The following is a 21,058-nucleotide window of genomic DNA, read 5'->3' on the forward strand; positions in this document are numbered from 1 at the left end:
AAAGCACCTTAGCACGTGCTACACATATGTTGACCTATACCCTAGAACAAGTATAGATCAAGCACTTCACATTTTTTAGGTCCTGAGGAAAGCCAGTTTATAGAAGAGGCCTGGCTGAAACATGTCAACTGTTCACAGGATGTAGGAGTTCCGTAAACACAACTCCACCTACATCTGCTGCCTTGCATTTTAATTCTGCCAGAGGCCCAATCATTAAAATTAAATTTTGGGACCAATGGACAGTTTTTAACTTCACCTATCACGTCACCCACACGGCACACTCAGCAATTATACCTGCTCTGCTGTAACACAGGCGTTGTAGCACACCAGGGACACACTCGGTGTCACCAGGTGGGCCCGATGATGAAGCATGCCACCAACTAGGTTGGTGGGTGAGGGCTTTATTAAGAAAGAAATGTTCTTCCTTCTGGCAACATCACACAGTTCCCATTACGTCTTCACAGACTAGTTCTCATTGATAAAACACATTTTGTTATAAACAAACATCTATTTCTAGGTGTTGGCAGAGGAGCACTTTGCTGTCATTTGCGAGGTCTCTACATGCTGATGCTTTGGCCCAGCAGCCTGCTGATATTGCTATGAGGGGTGTCCCAGCTTGTGACCACGATGAGGACCTACATTCTTTCCCTTCAGGTTACAGGGATTGGATCCTCCAGTATGGGGATCCTTTGCTGAATATTCACACACACGCCCGAGACACTTAGGTTAGGGGATGCATGGTAAGAGTATGCCAGATTTTTTTATATTGATTTATATGCTTGCATATATACATTGTTTTAGCACAATGGTGAAACTTTTCATTCTGTTCACTTTCCTAATAATGTTCGAAAACACCCCAATATGTATTCCTTCTATAGTTCTCTGAGAGAAAGAGCACAAGTGACTGAGCAAAAGGGTTCTAGATCTATTACCATGATTCCCGGGGGATCAGGGTTGTCATGTTCAGTGGTTGCCAGAACCATTTGCTGCCCACCTAGGGATAGGGAGGCTTATGGTGGTACTGTGAGCTAGCTGGCCTACAGAACGACATATTCTGAGGGGTTACATGGAATCAGTCAGGCACCATACCAACGGTTATGCAGTTCACAAACGTTCAGTTCCTACCATATAGTGGAAACTACACAACATGATGTTGTGCCTCCATTTATAAGATCTTTGGCCGCAGGTGTAGAATATATTCTTTGGATCAACCTTCTGAAGGTCTCCCCCAAATATTTTAATTTCTAAGACGGTCTTCAAATAAGATTAGTTTACTCTGTCAAACACCTTCCTTACGTCTAATGTAACAGTGGCTAAAGGAGTCCTAAAAGTAGTGGTGAGTTTGATGGCACCTATTCGCTCATGCATAAGCTCATGGAGGGCATTGCCCTTCATAAAACCCTTCTGATCGTTATGGATCAATGTCCCTGGCACCAAACTTAACCTCTTAGCCAGGATATCACTGAAAAGCTTGTAGTCATTATTAAAGAGTGATATAGGTCTGTATGACTTGCACATCTTGGTATTTTTCCCTGGTTTCAAAATTAAGGTCACCACCACCTCTCCCCATGATTGTGGGAGCGAAACCCCATTTCCTAATATTTCACCAAACAGTTGTGTCAGAAATGGGATTATTATCTCTCCTAAGACACATAAAACTCATTTGGGAAGCCATCCGGGCCAGTGGCTTTCCCTCTATTACTTGACTGGACTGTCTTCCTCACCTCTTCCGTTTCTATCTCTTGATCTAACTGGACTCTCTGATTATCCAACACTTGTTTTGTAATAGTACTTTTTTACTGTTAAATGTTATGTAAGATAACTCAGTGGGTAAATGTATTTCCCTCTGCTTTGTTATATACAAGACACGCAACAGTAGCTCATTTTTTCATCTCAGCGCCGCTCAACACCCTGCTTGATGTTCAACATTTGTGTGCTCCAATGTCTGCAAATGTAAAAATTTGAAAAGCTGGTAAAAACAAGTTTTCGTCAATAGCAAATCTTTAACTAAGTCGAAAAGGAATGGGGGCCTCATTCCTGCAGTCATAGAACACATAGTTAAATATGGGCCACATTGAATAATAATGTTGCAGTTAGACAACAGCCAGCCTGTAGACTTACAACCCACACATGAGTCTCACATGGCTATATATGGCATTCCCAGGAATCATGTTCATCTCGGTGAGTGTGCTTCAGCAATGTCCAGGATGCTCCTGTCACCAGGCAAACCACAAACTTTATTGTGGCCTATATTTATCATCTCCGTGAAGTTCTATGTGTGACTTTAAAGCAACAGAGGCATTCCAGGCCAGGGCTCGGGTTGCCTCACACCATCTCTACACACAGGAGCTTAGATCGTTGATACCCAACTCTCTGTATCTTTTAGAGCTCCAGCACCCCTCCATTTGTGTCTGCCTGTAGTAGCAGCTTGCCTCCTTATACAGTCTTAGTCTCTCTCTCCCCCTCTCTCTCTTGTTTTGAAGGTCTTAAAACATAGTTATTATTATTTATTTATTTTATATAGAGCAAACTAGACCCGAAGATATCAGGTATCAGAGCACCTTACAGAACACCAGTTTCGTTACAGATGGACACATTCATTTTTGTTAGACACAGGAGATTAAGTGATTTGCCCCGAATCACAGGATGTTGAGCGTCATTGCCGAGACTCGAACCCGGTTCTCCAGCTTCGAGGACGACCGCTCTAGCCGTAAAGCTACATCCTCTCGCCTGTTTTTGTACAATTTTACAATTTCCTTTCCCTTTGGACTATCACCTAAATCCCCCTCATGCACTCCTTTTCATATAATGAACATGATATATGCCAGCATAATTGTCGGGAAATCTGGGCACCTCAGATTGGTTTGGATAGTACTTGTTTTCATCACACGCCACAGAAAATTTCTATAAATTTAACACGTCACACTTTTCAGAGAGTGTCAGCCAAAGCAAGGCACGTTTTCACGTGTTCTAGTGAAAGATTAGTTAAGAAGCACTTAGCAGACAACAATTTAAGTAACACTGATGATACTGTGCGTAAAAGTTGCACACAATTACCCATAGTGCCTCATCGTCATTATGCAATCCTAGGCTAATGCAAAATTGTAGTCCTACTACTATGTTAGTGAAATGTCCCACTTTGTTGTTTTTGCAAAAAATGGGTACCCTATGCTCATGGGTCATGCTCCCACCCTCTCCGTACTCCAAAGATACCCAGGCAGGCAAAATCATCGCTGATAATCTTTTTCATATCTCATGAAAGCCCACTCCAGTTGATGTAGAATTTCCCCGGCGCTGTGTTTCCAATTAGCACGAATATTGGTGGTGTAGTAAACTGTAAAACTGAAGCGTTAGCCAAAGCTGCCACCTGGTGGTGAAATTTAGAGTTTTCAACTGAGCAAGCCAGGTTGCCGCCGAGCCTAGCTGTTTGTTTGTACCCAGCTGTATCTAATCTGTTGAAACAATATCAGCAATCCCTATATATAATCTAGAAAGAAGAATCCTACCCTACAAGCCGCAGCACAATACACGGGGAATAGTGTTTTTGCACTGATTGTCCCATCAGCGTCTCATGCTTTGAATGAATATCCACACAGTAGTGTTTGGTGAATGTGTGTGTGTGTGGGGTGCCACATAGCAGCCCTACAAATGTGTACCCGTGGCATGTTACCCAAGAAAGCACCGAAGCTCCTTTTTCTGCGAGTAGAATCTGCTCTTGGGGGCATATTAACAAGGGCTTTATCTCCGCTTTTTTGGCTTTAAAAGCCTAATGAAGCAGAGATAAAAATATTGCCCTATCAACAACAGGGTGCAAACATGCAAAATCGCATGTTAGCACCCTTTTTCACTACGCTTCCCTTTGCACCTCTAATGAGATGTAAAGTGGGCGTTCCAGAGCAAAATAATAGGAGAAATGTCGCTAAGCGACATTTCTCCTATTATCAAGCTTCACGCTAACCCTGTTAGAGACAAAAAAAGCAGCGCTAACCACGGTTAACGCTGCTTTTTTACGTCTGCTAATTTTCAGACTTAGCCATGTAATCCAATGGGAGGTGGATTACATGGCTAAGTCCACCATGGGCTATCAACAAGGATATCCCTATCCTTGTAGTTTTTTCGCTGCATTACCAGTGATAAGCTCCCAAAATGCCGCTATCGCTGGATTTTTTATCACCTAGGCAGTTCGCGTTGTTAATAACGCGATAACCAGGCGATATTCTCCAGCGATAGGGGGCGTTAAAAAAATTAACGCTAAGCGCCCTTAGCGTTAATTTCCCCTGTTCCTTGTTAATATGCCCCTTGGTTCGTATGTAGCGCTTTTCGGTAGCAAAAACGGAATGCACCTAACCATCCATCATCGTAACCTAGCCTTTGGGATGGGATTGGCAGTGTGAGGATGTGAAAAAGCAGGAAATAGTCGTTTGGTTTACCTTATGGACTTAATATAGTCCACATAGTACATGCCGAACATTCGTAAAACTAATATGTGCAAAGCTTTTTCCACTGACTGTGGATTTGGGGGAAAAAATAGGCATTTCCATCTAATATTTCAGATGAAATGGTGATACTACTTCAAAACGAGGGTGAGTGTACAGTATATCAGAGGAGGAAGAAAGTCCACCACAAATATGAAAGCATGGGAGGAGCATACAAGTACATTTACAGAGACTTTGTGATTTAAGGTCCAAACCTTATATAATCATTTTACAACCACCTGCCCATGCTGTCCCATGTACTAAATGAGCCAAGTACCTGTATAAACTGACAATGCTTAACGGTTGTAACAGCTACCTTTAGGGAAAGTTAATATAGTGTACAGGAATGTAGTAGCTCAAAATGGCTACTATGAGCCTAGTGAGAACACTTTTAGTCCTAAAGAAGGACTATATGCAATTTAAGGGGAATTGACCCTTTTAGGATCTTCCATGAACACCCTGATGACTGAAAATCTAAAAAGAAATTATTCTCTATTTTAATAATGTGCAGCAATCGCCAATAAATGAACCATTATTAATGTGTATAAAAGCCAACCAATTGCAGATGTAACAGAAAGCATACAATGTGTCATAGTAGAACTGTTAATGGTTCAACAAGAAGGTTTGAAAAATAAATGATGAATTGCTTCAATTTTGTAGCATAACACTTTTAAGTGATTGGCTTCTTAACTTCTTCTAAGATATCCATGAAGCCCTCTGTAAACTGTAACTAGCCTAGTTCTAATACTGCAGGTACAAGATTGGACGATTTAGTGACTTGCGGTTGAGCTGCAGTGGTTTCCCATTATTTCGATTAAGTTTTGATGACGTTGTAACTTCTTGTGTGGATTAAAGATGATATCAACATCCTCTCCTATGCTGCAGACACACAACTCATACTCTTCCTTTTGGACAAGACCCCAAACATGTGGAACAAGTTAATCGCCTGCATGACTAAAAGCACCAACTGGATAAAGGCCAACTATCTCAAGCTGAACACCAACGTGACAGAAGTAGTGATCTCCAGCAGGAACACCACACACTGGGCCTCCTGGTGGCTGGTTGACCTCGGTCCATCTAGCACCCACCTCAGGAACCTCAAAATCATTTTTGGAAACAAAGTGGACATGACTGCACAAGTCAACACTGCCACACCATAATGCTTCCACATCCTTTAGATGCCGCAGAAAATCTTCAAATAGCTGCCTTGCAACACCTGATAAACTGTCATTCACATATAATCATTACCAACAAGCTGGACTGTGGCAACACCATCCATGCCAGAATTAAAATGCAACTCACCAGAAGATTACAGACCATCCAGAACATGGTAATCAGACTCACTCTCAACCTCCCTCATAGGTACCACTTCACACCACACCTCAAGCTCCACCACTGTCTCCTGGTACACAAACGTGCAGTTCAACCTCCTCCCTCACACTTTCAAGGCACTGCACAACACAGTCCCCACCTACCTGAACAGTCTCATCTCCTTCCACAAACCCTCCAGACACCTCCACTCTGCTGGACGCCTCCACATATATATCCCACATATTCAAAGAAACAAATCCAGAGGATGGGGCTTCTCCTGCATGGCTGCCAAAGCATAGAAGGACCTCCCTCTACACAACTGATCTTCCACCTCTCTTCTGGAACTCTGCAAGAAGCTGAGGGCCTGGCTTTTCAGTTACTCCCCTGCCTGCCCTTGGTGAGCCTGGTCACATCTGTTTAGTGCTAGGATACTCATCTGGGTGATAGTGAGCTCTACAGATTCTCATAATATGAAAAGACGTTTCCAACATATGAGAATACCAAGGGTGGCATGTTCATGTTGAAGAAAGGAGTGTCAGAGTTATTGCTGCTAGTTTCATTTTGTGTACTACATAAGAAATCGGTAGCAGGGGGAAAACACGAGCAAATATTTCTAACCAGTTTATCTATGGCCATTCTCCAGGGACTGTGGGTGTGGGTACTTGAAAGTGAAGCTTTTATGGTTTTAATTTTTGGTGTTGGTGAACAGACAAACCATTGGGTCTCGTCAGTTGTAGATTGTGAGAGCTGGTCTCCCTTTATTGGGTTATTTAATATGTCCTGCTGAGCAGGTCCACAAGATTGTTGCTCATCCCAGCACATGCTCCACCAGCAAGTGTATCTGACATTGAATCACTGAGTGCAAAATCTTTTGTTTTAACACAGACATTTGAAGCAAAGGCATACTCCTGAGGTATTTTATGTAGAGCAGGGTAGTCATAATGACTGTGTGTGTGAGGACTACTTTGTGTTGTAGCATGGGCAGAAACTGGAATGCTTGAAGAGCTAGTTGAACTGTCAATAGCTCCAACACAATAATGTGTAGGATGCTTTCCCGTGCTGACCACCGACTTTACATCATTAGTTTGCACATGTGCGCTCCACAACCTGAAAGAAATGTGTCTGTTGCTATGGTCACTTTCATGTGAGAGTTGATGAATAGTCTGCCCAGCTATAAGTTCATGTTCTTTCTCCATTGCAGTTTGTGCTGAACATTGGGCTTCACCAACACTGGATCCTCAGACTTTCTAGGCATTTGTGACAATTGTTTGGCTAGAGATTCCTGCAATGGCCAGGACTTTTGGGACTATGGCAATACTAGAGGCAATCATTCCTAAAAATTCTAATTATCATTTTCATTAACAGAAACTGGAAAAGGCCTTGAAATTGGGAAAGAGTCTTTGAAATGCCAACACCCTCCTAGTGCTGGGATAAGGTTTCTCTGTGTCTGCATTAAGTCTTGTCCCTAAGAAGACCTGTTGGGGCATATTTACAAGCCCTATCACCACTTAAACATCACTTTTTTGACATGTGGTGGCGATATGGGGGCTATGCCTTAATTACAAGGCATTGTTAAGCCACTTAGCATTCCGCCACAACACACATTGATTTTGCAGCTGCCCCATATATATAAGAGTGGCATAAATATGGGGCAGTGCCAAAATTAAGACCAGGGACAACTAGGATCAACAAGGCACAACGAGGAGAAATGCTTTATTTCTCCTAGTTTTTGCTGTTTTATGTGGCTGCATTGTTCAGCACACACAAAAACTGAAAAATGCCATGCATGACTGTTTATGTGCCAGGAAGTGTCCCATCCTGCACATAAAAAATAATTTTAAAAATGACGAGTTGCAACTTCTATATGTAGTGCACAATCGGCAGGATCCAGTGAAGTCCGCAGTAAGTTTGTAAAACGGGAGGACATCCTTGAATGTTTGACTACGGGAGACCCCCGCTTTTAGGATCCGTTTTATCTTTCACCTTTCACAAACGTTATTTTTACCAGTTGGTGGGTCCGTAAGTATGGCTATTCCATCACATGCACAGCATGCACAGCACACCTTAGTGAGTGTGCTGAATATCATTTACACATTCACGTGGCTATTTCCATTTTTGTAGCCACATCAGCATTCACGTTTCTTTGGTCCTGAAGAAAGCCTCATTCATAACAGGGAGGCTGAAACATGTCGACCAGCAATTAAAAGATATTGAAGATTGATTTTAATCTTCACGATATCTCACCTTGTTTTTAACGTGTCCCAGGACCCTATTAATAAATCATTACCCGGTTGGGCATCCTAGAGACATTTTTAAACTGCACCACTTTTTGAGCACATTTCACACTGACAACCTAAAAAAACAACACTCCGCTGTAATCCAGGCGTCGAAGCATAGCTGGGTTGCACACGGCAGCCCAGCCGGGAACCCGATGATGAAGAATGCCACCAACTAGGTTGGTGGGTGAGGGTTCTTCTTACAAATCCTTTATATTCTTGTGCTTTAGTGCATTACACTGAGTCGGAAAAATCTAAGGATATACCTACAGGTCCATCCACGTTTTTTGTATTAATTACCAATTAGGGGAAGAGGACGCATCCCTTTGTTCTTCCTCGCTCTCTTTTTGTTCCTAGCTTACTACACAAAGTACACATAGAAGTAGAAGTGTACAATCTTAAATCACCATTTAAGATTGTTTATGTGCAGGAAGGAACACCTTCCTGCATATATGTGAAGGAAGGTGTTCCTTCCTGCACATAAACAATAATTTCCCACAACACAGGCACCCTTGTTCTATGGTGCAAGAGTTCCTGCATTGGTGCTAGGCAGCTAAATTTAGCACCAGCACAGGGGGAAACACAGGGCTGCACTGTATTGTTGTAAATACAGTGCAGCCCTGCATTTCAGAAGTGGTGGGCGCAGCATTAAGCGAAGAAGGCTAACGCTGCGCTCCGTCACTTCTTTATAAATATGCCCCAATGGGTCTTAAATGTGACTTCACATTTATTGTGAAGCCGACCTGATAAAAAGCTGAATAACTTAATAAGTATTTGCAAGGCATTTTTCTAGACTTATCCCCATTACTAGCCAATCTTCCAAGTATGGGAACACATGAATGTGACCGCATCACAAGAGTACTGCTAATATCTCGCCACACATTTGGTAAACACCCTTTGGGTAGTTGTCATTCCGATCTGTGATACTTTGAATTGATAATGAACTCCAATTACCACAAGTTCAGGTAGTGTTAATTTGTTTGTCAGATTAGAAAGGATTAGTTCGAGTATGTTCTTGTAGTTCCCCACTGTGAGGAGTGTGATGACACTTTGAACAGTGACCATTTTGAAATTATTGGAAGTAAAGTCTCATATCTATTTTAATATCTTGTCCTTTTCGGGGCTCAGGAAGTAAATGGATTTCACTTCTTGTGACCACGTCTCGTCAAGTAAAAGGCTGAGATGTTTCTTTTGAATTCTGTGAGCCCTTGCTGGTAGATTAGGAGGGATGTTGCGAAACTCCAAACAATACCAGTAAGTGATGGTAGATAATAACTGAACTGAGATTATTTCCTCACACTGGGGAAGGATTCTCCGAATCTACCCTCTACAGGTGTTGGAGCGTCAGGACAGAGAATAAGATGGTCATTGTTTAGAGACAGAGTGGCCTCTACCTTGTGCACCTCTGGCCTTCCTTCTTCCATTGCCATGAAAACTTTCCCTGGAATATAATGGACACCTGACATACTGTTATCCTTTTTGAAGGGTTGTTTGCTGTTCCTGGTATCTTTGTGTTGTAGCACTAGTTCCTGGTTTTCAAAACACATAAATAGAAGACATTGATATTTACAATGCCAATAGCTCAAACGCTCCCAAAGGCAAGACCTATTGCATTGTAAATGCTTGTTGTTACAATGCATAGACAAGAGGTGCCCTGCCCATGACAGCACAAGAGACGTGCTCTGTACCAGTATCCCATTCTGCATATATTGTATGGGAATTACATGTTGGTAAACACAGTAAAAATGGAGCATCAAATAAACTAATGTACTAAACCTGCACCGTTATTCACCAATTTTCTAATGTGGTGTATGGTGGGGGGTGGTGCGAGTAGCCAAATGGCTGACAAAATATTTTAAGTCTTGTTATGCTGCAAGACCATTTCCCACTTATTCCAGAAACTAGAACACAGATATGCAATTGCACTTAATTCAAGATTTACTACGACAATGTGTATTGAAATGCAACATTTAACAGTGTTAAATTCCCAATCTGAGCGAAGAGGAGTAATTTTGACTCTGCTCCTGAAGCTGGCTGCACCCCCACTCTTCAAATTCTCAGTAACCCCCCATCCCCAGATGTTCTGGTCTAGTTGCACCCCTGCCCGGGTATTATCTGTTCATTACGGTCCGTGCTGAAATAGTGCCCTATTAGGCACGGACAAAAATACAGCATGCTCTAATGTTACTTCCGCATTCATACTGTGTCTGTTTGCGTGATTTTACCTTATGTCGTTCTCCTTAATGCCTTGCATTATATTCCGAGCACACAAGGGCGGTTCCTGGTGATGGGCAGAGGGGCACATGCACTAGTGCCAGTTATGTATCGGCAGGGTTTTGAATTTATTTTAAGCAGGCTACATGCGGACATGGTGATAGCCCGGGTCTGCAATCATTGAGATCGCCAGGGACCACCCCTTTATAACAAGATAAATGTCATATTTTGTAAGCAGCGCCGGGCTTGCACAATATCAGCTCAGTACTTCCCAGGGCTACCTGTGAATTCCAAAGCTGCCTCTCATCATTACGCCTTCCTTTCTGAAGGCCTTATGGGGGTGTGTGGCCAAGTAACATAACTGACTCTACCCAACCTAGTGATGAGTTAGGAAAGGGAGGGTTACATGCTGTAAACAGAATACACTGCGCGAGCTTGTAAAAACAAGCGCTATTAGCATCACTCTTCTGCCAGGCTCCTGCATTTATTTTAATTTTACATTTTTAATGCAGTTTTGAATTAAAAAGGTACTGGCGCCGAGCCCAGCGGTGCACAGCTTGTGGTCTTAGGCTAAATCTCCCTGTGTTTCTGGGAGCAGAGGCAGGCTGCTGATACCGAGGGCAAAACAGAACGCTGCTGCAGATTGTCACAAGCAGCAGGCGAGGCAAGGTCACCCTACGACTGTTCCCCGACCTTCAAACACGTAGGTCGCTGAGCCCAGCCCTCGGTATGGCAAACGGCCGGGGTGCAGGTGTTGTGTGCTCGCAGGTTCTGTTCCTCGTGATGGGCAGAGGGGTCATGCCCCTCCAACTTTACAAGCCTGATAGCCTACATCTACATACGCCACGGTCCCCAGCGCTTTGCCGGCTTCACCAGCCCAAAATCCATGTTTTGACCACCGCCTCCTGTTTTTCAACAGCACCCTTCGTGCCAGACTTCACCAAGGAAGTCCTTGTGGAGGCCGGCACAGGGGTTGCTGTTGGCTAACAGGAGGCTTTGTGGAGGTGTCGCAAAGCGATGGGGACCCGCAGCCTATGTACATGTGGGACAGTCATCGGTGGGCGGAATGTATCACGCAAAAGCGGCTATATCCGTATTCGTTGGAGACAAAGCCGCTGCAGTTACTGGGGAAGCTGGACACAGTACTGCTGCATGACAGGCTGCCGCTGGCAGCAGCAGGTGGAGAACAACTGCAGGCTGTGGAAAATTTAAAAACCAAAAATAAGCACAAAAAAGGGCGCCGAGCTAAAACATGAGGCGTGGCATATGGCGCTCTTGCATATGAAAGTTTGAAAAGAAAAGAACAAAAGTAAAACATAAGGCATGCCCACTGGATTATAAACAAGGAGCAAGGGGCGCGAACCAGGCAAACAACGAAAGTAGTCCCTACATTAAAAGATACTGCCCTGCAGCGTAAGTTAACTGTAGTTGGTCGATGCTGCTTCCTCCAGAAATGGAAAAAAACTGAAGTAACGTATCAGACCACTAGCCAACAACGAGCGAGATAAGAAGAGCAACGTCAGATTTCACCAATGGCAAGCGACAAAACAAAGAGAAACTCAATGGGTGGAGTTTCACTAGTAATACTGATTACTTGATGCCTCAGAGAGGCAGCGCATGCGCTGCCTATGCGAGACCTAAAAAGTGGACTCTTTTTTGGTTTTTTATGCATAACAGGAGGTCGAATCCCCTTTGTTCCCCCTCTCCCCCCTCTTTGGTTATATGTGTTTCATTACATCTGCAAGGCCGGATCATATATCTACACCACTGATGATGACTTTGAGCGCTCAAAAGCCTTCAGTTTTCTGAACGAAGTAAAGAAGAGATTCCAGACCACGTATGGCTTGCGAGCCCAGACAGCCCTTCCCTGTGCTATGAACAGCAAGTTCTCCAGCTACTGGCAGCACAGCTGAAACACAACTCTCAGAGCAAAGTACCGGACCGCATAGTGGAAACCCAGCCCAAGTAGATGAGCTGAAAGGAATCATGATGCGCAATACCGACCTTGTTGCACAGAGAGGAGAAGGATCAGCTTATTTTTCTTTCTCTCTGCGTGCACCAGGTTGCAACATATTGCATTAAACACCCACTCCCAGAAGAAGGCAGAATTGGCAGAAATTATTGCAGCTGAAAAAGGGGCTTACTCAAAATATTCTGGACTGATTTACTGAACTTACACCCTGGAGGGTTGTTGATTTGTGTGGGCACTTGCCAGGCAGGTAGGGGGGCTGACCTTTCTGCCCTACCCAGGATGACTGCTGTTGAACATTTTGGGTGATTTGCCTGGTGATAGGTACCCTGGCAGGGCCGATGCGCTATATAGTGCCCTGGGGTATGTGTTGGTATGGAACTATGGGCATTGTCCATCTCTTTGAGTCATGGAGGAGAAGTTGCCACTGAGCCGAAAAGGTTCAATCTGCGCTAGTACACTGGTCCAGATGCTCCTGGTTGAGGACATGGGCAATGGACAAGGAAAGAGGCCTGCTGGCACTTTTGCATTCTGAAGAGTCTTTGCTGCTTATGCCTTGTATTCTCATAAAAATGATGTGTGCTTAACTATGGTTATCGTTTTAACTGATATCACGTGAAAACGTGGCCTTGGTTATACCACACTAATTTGTTTCCAATCTCTTTGGGAGTAGTTTCAGTACGGAGCAGCGACCAGCACGTCTTGTTGATTCATCTGTCACATTCAAAACCACCAGCAGGAACCTTGCCAATGCAATGTGTATGAAAAACATGAAGCTAACACTCTTCGTCATCCTGGTAACAATTGTGGTGACCAACATCATTGTGTCTGCAGCCTGTGGTGGGCCCTCTTGCCGAGCAGTGTGAACAAGTACAGTGTGGCTCGTAAGTCTTGCATCTGGTTGTTTCCCCTCCCGGTGGCAGAAGCACACTCATGGGTTGTGACTACTCTGGGGAGAGACTTCTACAGCATAAGCGAGTAGGAAACTGAAGGGCATATTTACAATAAAGATACGCAATGCGGCATTCAAGTCAGCTTGCTTCGCCACGCAGCGTCATAAGGAAAGTGCAGAAATGCATTGTATTTATGGAAATACAATGCACCCCTGTCCTTTCCTTTGCGCTGGCGCAAAATTGGCTGCCTTGCACAAACGCAGACACCCTTGCACCATGGTGCACGGGTGTCTGCATTGTAGGAATGATTACCTGCACAAAAACAATCAATGGAGGAGTATTCCTCCTTCTATGTGTGCTACTTCTCCTTCACCACGTCCACCACCACCACATCCACCACAACCACCATGTCCACCACCACCACTATGTCCACCACCACCATGTCCACCACCACCATGTCCACCACCACCATGTCCACCACCACATCCAACACCACCACGTCCACACCATGTCCACCACCACCACGTACACGTCCACCACCACCACCACCACCAAGTCCATCACCACCACATCCTCCACCACCAGCACGTCCACCACCACCACCACGTCCACCACATCCACCACCACGTGCACCACCACCACCACACCCACCACCACCAAGTCCACCACCATGTCCACTACCACCATGTCCACCACCACCACCATGTCCACTACTACCACATCCACCACCATGTCCACCACCACCACCACCACATCCACCACATCCACCACCACCACATCCACCACCATCACCACCACGTCCACCACAACCACATCCACCACCACCACATCCACCACCACCATGTACACCATCACCATGTCCACCACCGCATCCACCACCACCACATCCACCACCACCACGTCCACCACCACAACCATGTTCAATACCACCATGTCCACCCCCACCATGTCCACCATCACCACCACATCCACCATCACCACATCCACCACCACCACGTCCACCACCACCACCTCCACCACCACAACCATCACATCCACCACCACATCCACCACACATCCACCACCACGGCCACCACCACATCCACCATCACCACCACATCCACCACCACCACCATGTCCACCACTACCATGTCCACCACCATGTCCACCACCACATCCACCACCACCACATCCACCACCAACACCATGTCCAACACCACCACATCCACAACCACCATCACTATGTACACCACCACCATGTCCACCAACACCACGTCCACCACCACCACCATGTCTACCGCCACATCCACCAACACACTGTCCACCACCACGCCCACCACCACATCCACTACCACTACAGCCACCACCACCATGTCCACCACCACCACATCCTCCACCACCACATCCACCACATCCACCACCACCATGTCCACCACCACCAACACCAGGTCCACCACTAGGTCCATCACTACTACTACCACATCTACCACGTCCACCACCACCACGTCCACCACCACCAGCACATCCACAACCACCACCATGTCCACCACCACATCCACCACCACCATGCCCACCACCACGTCCACCACCACCACCATGTCCACCACCACCACCATGTCCACCACCACCACATCCACCACCACAACCATGTCCACCACCATGCTCACCATCACCACGTCCACCACCACATCCACCACAATGTCCACCACCACCACATCCACCACCACCACTTCCACCACCACCACGTCCACCACCAACACCACGTCCACCACCAAGGCCACCACCACCACCATATCCACCACCACCATATCCACCACCACCACCACGCCACCACTAACACTTCCACCACCACATCCACATCCACCACCACCACCACCACCACATCCACATCCACAACCACCACCACATCCACCACCACGTCCACCACCACGTCCACCATGTCTACCACCACCATGTCCACCACCACCACGTCCACCACCACCACGTCCACCACCACCACATCCACCACAACCACCATGTCCACCACCACCACCATGTCCACCACCACATCCACCACCACATCCACCACCACCACCACATCTACCACCACCACCACTACCTGTGACAGGTAAAGTGTCACTGGAGGGCAGGGGTGATAGGAGTGTCAACCCTGGCTGTACATGGGACATTTAAGGATGCATTGGGTGGGAGAAGACGGGAATAGGGGCTAGAAGTATTACACCAGACCCAAGATACATTTTGAAGAGGAGCAATGTCACAAGGGCTCCTGTAAAAGCCTTCGCAGAATCTCTACCTCACTGTGGCATACTTGCACTAGCGACTTACTCAAAACAAGCATTGGCATAGCCAGTAGGTCTCGCCTTTGGGACCTTATAAGTGTTTAGCCATGCAACACTTGATGTTGTTGCACCAAGGATATTGTGCTGGATAACTAAACACTTATAAGGTGCCAAAGGCGAGACCCATTGGCTATGCCAATGGTTGTTTTGAAAGATGCAGGGGCATATTAGCAAGGCGATGGGATAAAATTATCACCGCTTTAGCGTCCATTTTCAGCATGGACACTCAAACGCGTGAATCCATGCCTTAGTGCCTGTTTCCTGAACGCCCAGCTTTGCATCTCTAATGAGATGCAAAGTGGGCGTTCCTCCTCAAAATAACTGGAGAAATGTCGCTAACCGACATTTCTCCAATTATCAAGGTGTACGCTAACATGCAGAGCGATAAGAAAAGTAGCGCTAACAGCGGTTATCGCTACTTTCCTTACGCCTGCTTTTATTCTGATTTAGCCATGTAATCCAATGGGAGGTGGATTACATGGCTAATCCACCCTGCCCTATCAGCAAGGTATCGCCGGTCGCAGTGCAATTATTGCTGGATTTCCAGCGATAATCGCACTGTTTTGTGGCTAATGCATGGATTTCTATCGCTTGGGAGATAAGCGTTGCTGATAGCACGCAATATCCGCGATAGAATCCAGCGTTAGCCTGCGATAATTATCCTCGTGCTAAGAGCGCTGAGCGATAATTATCGCAGGCCCTTGCTGATATGCCCCGCAGTGATTTAGTTTTGGCTGCGGCTAGAAAGAAATATAATCCTTTGTATAAAAGGATGGAGACGTCGTAGCCATTCAATTCCAGGAGTTGTAAGTGACATCGAGTATGGGGATAAAATAACTGTGAATATGGAAATGTGGACAGAGGTCTCATGAAGCACCAGTGCTGTTTGGAGACTAGCTCTGCACCATTTGAGCAGCTTATGTGTATGTCTGTTGGTGAGGCGGTAGTTTGTTTCCTCCTATAGTACTGTTGCTGGTTACCAGCACACCTGTATCACCACACCTGGTCGTATACCTCTTGTCTTGTACCTAGTCCCATTGATCCACGCATCTCCACAAGTTGACTGGTATGGTTCGGGAATTAAATGTTACCCAACTGCGTATGTAATTATTTAGTGTGCCAGGGAGACTCATTGGAAATCTACCCGTATGCCTGCCTCCTTTGTGAGTGTAGGGGACTCCTGGATACCTGCAATAACAGTATTCTGTTTCCTTCTATAAATCATTGCAGTGCACGTATTTTAATCAAGAATCACAATGCCTCAATAAATATTGAACCTGCATGCTTCTGTATATCTTTAGGTATGCATAAGTGGCAAAAGGGTTCTAGATCTGTTACCATAATTTCCTTGGTGGATCAGGGTTGTCATGTTCTGAGGTTGCACACACATTTGTTACCCTGTAGACTTAAGGGTACAGATGGTGCACTGTGAACTAGCAGGACTATAGGCCGACTTGTCCTGAAGGGTGATCAGAAACAGCTTCGCACCAGTCCAACGTTTATGTTGTCCAACAAACAAACAATTTTACTTAAGAAACTGCAAGCCATATGACACACTGAGCTCAACAGATCTTTGAATTGTGTACGTTGGAGCAGTGTGCGCACATGATATGTTACAATTTGCATGGGTTGTCAGATATTAATAGGATGGTTTTTTTTAGTAGTGTTTGCTGGAGGGGTGCATTCACACACAATGGCTCACAGCATAAGCTTGGTCTGTGTAAGCGCAGGATGTGCTCAAAGTGGCAAATCACAGTAACAAGCAGAGGAGTCTCAACAGCACCGCAATGTCTGCTTTTCCTAAAGTTACAACTCCCAAACCGTACATGATATCTGCTCAAGAGTTAAGTGCTAATGGTATCCTTCCATCTAAACAGGACTCTGTGTCTTTGTGTTTTGGCTCTTTCAAAAGGAAGGCTTCCTTTGGACCCACCTACGGTCAGGAGAAACCTCTCAGGCACTTAAGGAAAATTGCCACCTAAACTAAAGGAGCAAATCCCAGTTCGAAGTTATCTGAACTTCAGTGAAGGGTTTGTCCATCTGTTGGGCTCAATGGCTCTGAACATTTGTCTTTACTAACAATATGCCCCAGGAAGTAGAACAATGCCATTGGTGTGTCCTACCCAGGGCCTGCTTGTAGAACTCACTGGAACACTCCTTACAGGAACTAAAAACACAGCACAGTAAAACTAAGCAGCTAGATTGTGATGCTTTTTAGGTTGTGTATTGAAGTAGGAAAGATGCAGACTGACTGATTTAATTCTAGAGTGAGTCTGTTTGCATCAAACCGCTTTTCAGTGAACCACATAAATGCAAGAGCTGTTTGTTTTGTTTGAGCCGGTTGCATGATGGTGCCTCTTGCTGTGAAGCACAAATGTAGATTTTCACCCATGTTGCCCTGTATGCTGGTTACAGTCTTCCTTATGGGCCTGCAGTGTGACATGTTGCTGATTTTGTTCTGAATTCAACATCTTTATTTATTTATTCTGTGTGCAGATATTGCCAACTTCAGTCTTACATTTGGGTCTTGTGTGCATAATTGCGGTATAGTTGTGTCTTTGGTGTGCATGATTTTGTATTCATCGCTTTTGTATTCTATCTTTTTTTTCTTGTGCGCATGTTTATCTTTTGTTGTTAGTGAGTTCTTCTATTGGTTTCCTTGTGTACCTAGGTTCCTGTATGTGAATTGTTTTCCTCCTTTAAAGTACTTGTTACAGTTGTTGTTTCAGGCTTTAGTGCATGTTTCTACCCTCATAGATCTGCTTCTGTTGTGTGCACATTGTGCTAGCTATGTATAATTAATTCGAGAAGATTGAAGTAGGTTTGATTTACCAAGTTTGCAATCCCCAAAGCTCATCCAGTAGCAGGGAAAGAGATTTTTTCTGATACCTCTGCTCATTGCTCTGTTTATATTTATATATAATAAATCCTTTGTATTGGCACACAGTTGGGTTAAAGGCAGGTCGTGCATCAATCAACATCACGGCTGAAGCCTTCATTGTGTCTGCATATGTGGGTTGCCATCGATTCTGGAGTTAACGTACTTGGTAATGGCCCTTCTTATAATAAGTTAATGTGTTTGGTGATGTTTTTCACCAAGGACAAATACCTTTTTGGGCATGTTGGTAGATGGAACTTGTAAGAAGAGACTCAAATCTCTTAGGGGCATATTATCAAGGAAGGAGTTAAAATTGCCGCCGGTTTAGCGGCAGAAAACTGCTGCTAAAACGGCGATAATGGGCTTGATAATATGCCGCAGAGAATTCCAATAGAAGCCCATGTTCACACCAGAACATGGACTTCTATTGGGATTCTCAAGGACATATTATCAAGCCCATTATCGCCGCTTTAGCTGCAGTTTTCTGCCGCTAAACCGGCGATACTTTTTAACGCTGTCCTTAGTAATTCCACTTGCACAGTGTTTTCAGCGCAGGATGCCGAACAATAAATCAAAGCCTTCCTCGAGAGAAAGGTGGAGTTGAACTGATCGCTTGTCTATGTTGTTTAAGCAATGGTATTTATTTTGATTTTTTATTTTATTTAATACAATTTTATATAGTTCGAACATTACCAGAAGGTGTCAGAGCACTTTACAAAAGAAACAGTTGCGTTACATAAGGACTTTGGATTACATGAGTTACATACGAGATACAAACAGAAAAAATTGCAAATGTGCAAGTTGTAAAGTCACACAAGGAAGAGATACAAACGGATAAACTCTAAAATCACATAGGAATGGTAGTAAGTACAAAGGTCTACTGCATATACTAGTGATTAGAGTTCTAAATATACAAATAGTAAAATCACTCTGGATTACATTTTAACAGCGATTAGGCTTGGACAATTATATATTACATATTTACATAGTTACAGAAGCATGGCTCAGGTATAGGGAAAAAAGCAGGCAAGGGGACAGAAATTCAGGGGAGAGAGGGAAGGACTAGGGGAGATAGAAAGAGAGTGAGGGAGGAAAGAGGTAGGGGAGGGGGTGATGAGTGATGGGATCAGGGGCATCAGCATTATTCACAAACGATGAGTAGTTGCTGATGTGTGAAACTGTGAGGCTTTATGCCCTTGGTTTATCCGTAGTACAACAGGGCTATAGACTGCCGAAAGCTCGGATGGAGCGCCCACCGGGGAACAGGGGATGCCTCCGGTCGCTAATGTTAGAGGGACTGGCTGTTGAGATGGCACGGAGTTATCACGAGGCATTATGTCCTCCGCAGGTGCCATTTTGAAGTCAGGCAGCGCAGATACCAGTTTGACTCAAAGTTCGGGGGAGTTGGGTTAAAGGCAGGTCGTGCATCAATCAACATCACGGCTGAAGCCTTCATTGTGTCTGCATATGTGGGTTGCCATCGATTCTGGAGTTAACGTACTTGGTAATGGCCCTTCTTATAATAAGTTAATGTGTTTGGTGATGTTTTTCACCAAGGACAAATACCTTTTTGGGCATGTTGGTAGATGGAACTTGTAAGAAGAGACTCAAATCTCTTAGGGGCATATTATCAAGGAAGGAGTTAAAATTGCCGCCGGTTTAGCGGCAGAAAACTGCTGCTAAAACGGCGATAATGGGCTTGATAATATGCCGCAGAGAATTCCAATAGAAGCCCATGTTCACACCAGAACATGGACTTCTATTGGGATTCTCAAGGACATATTATCAAGCCCATTATCGCCGCTTTAGCTGCAGTTTTCTGCCGCTAAACCGGCGATACTTTTTAACGCTGTCCTTAGTAATTCCACTTGCACAGTGTTTTCAGCGCAGGATGCCGAACAATAAATCAAAGCCTTCCTCGAGAGAAAGGTGGAGTTGAACTGATCGCTTGTCTATGTTGTTTAAGCAATGGTATTTATTTTGATTTTTTATTTTATTTAATACAATTTTATATAGTTCGAACATTATCAGAAGGTGTCAGAGCACTTTACAATAGAAACAGTTGCGTTACATAAGGACTTTGGATTACATGAGTTACATACGAGATACAAACAGAAAAAATTGCAAATGTGCAAGTTGTAAAGTCACACAAGGAAGAGATACAAACGGATAAACTCTAAAATCACATAGGAATGGTAGTAAGTACAAAGGTCTACTGCATATACTAGTGATTAGAGTTCTAAATATACAAATAGTAAAATCACTCTGGATTACATTTTAACAGCGATTAGGCTTGGACAATTATATATTACATATTTACATAGTTACAGAAGCATGGCTCAGGTATAGGGAAAAAAGCAGGCAAGGGGACAGAAATTCAGGGGAGAGAGGGAAGGACTAGGGGAGATAGAAAGAGAGTGAGGGAGGAAAGAGGTAGGGGAGGGGGTGATGAGTGATGGGATCAGGGGCATCAGCATTATTCACAAACGATGAGTAGTTGCTGATGTGTGAAAGTGTGAGGCTTTATGCCCTTGGTTTATCCGTAGTACAACAGGGCTATAGACTGCCGAAAGCTCGGATGGAGCGCCCACCGGGGAACAGGGGATGCCTCCGGCCGCTAATGTTAGAGGGACTGGCTGTTGAGATGGCACGGAGTTATCACGAGGCATTATGTCCTCCGCAGGTGCCATTTTGAAGTCAGGCAGCGCAGATACCAGTTTGACT

General features: G+C 44.7%; 1 pseudogene; it reads left to right on the forward strand.

The window, feature by feature from the left end:
* The window catches only part of LOC146809641 (vesicle-associated membrane protein 7 pseudogene), a 41,179-nt pseudogene extending 28,068 nt beyond the window's left edge, over positions 1-13,111 (forward strand).
* The last annotated feature ends 7,947 nt before the right edge of the window (positions 13,112-21,058 follow it).

Source organism: Triturus cristatus, chromosome 7 (genome assembly GCF_964204655.1).
Source record: "Triturus cristatus chromosome 7, aTriCri1.1, whole genome shotgun sequence".
Classification (NCBI taxonomy): Eukaryota; Metazoa; Chordata; class Amphibia; order Caudata; family Salamandridae; genus Triturus; species Triturus cristatus.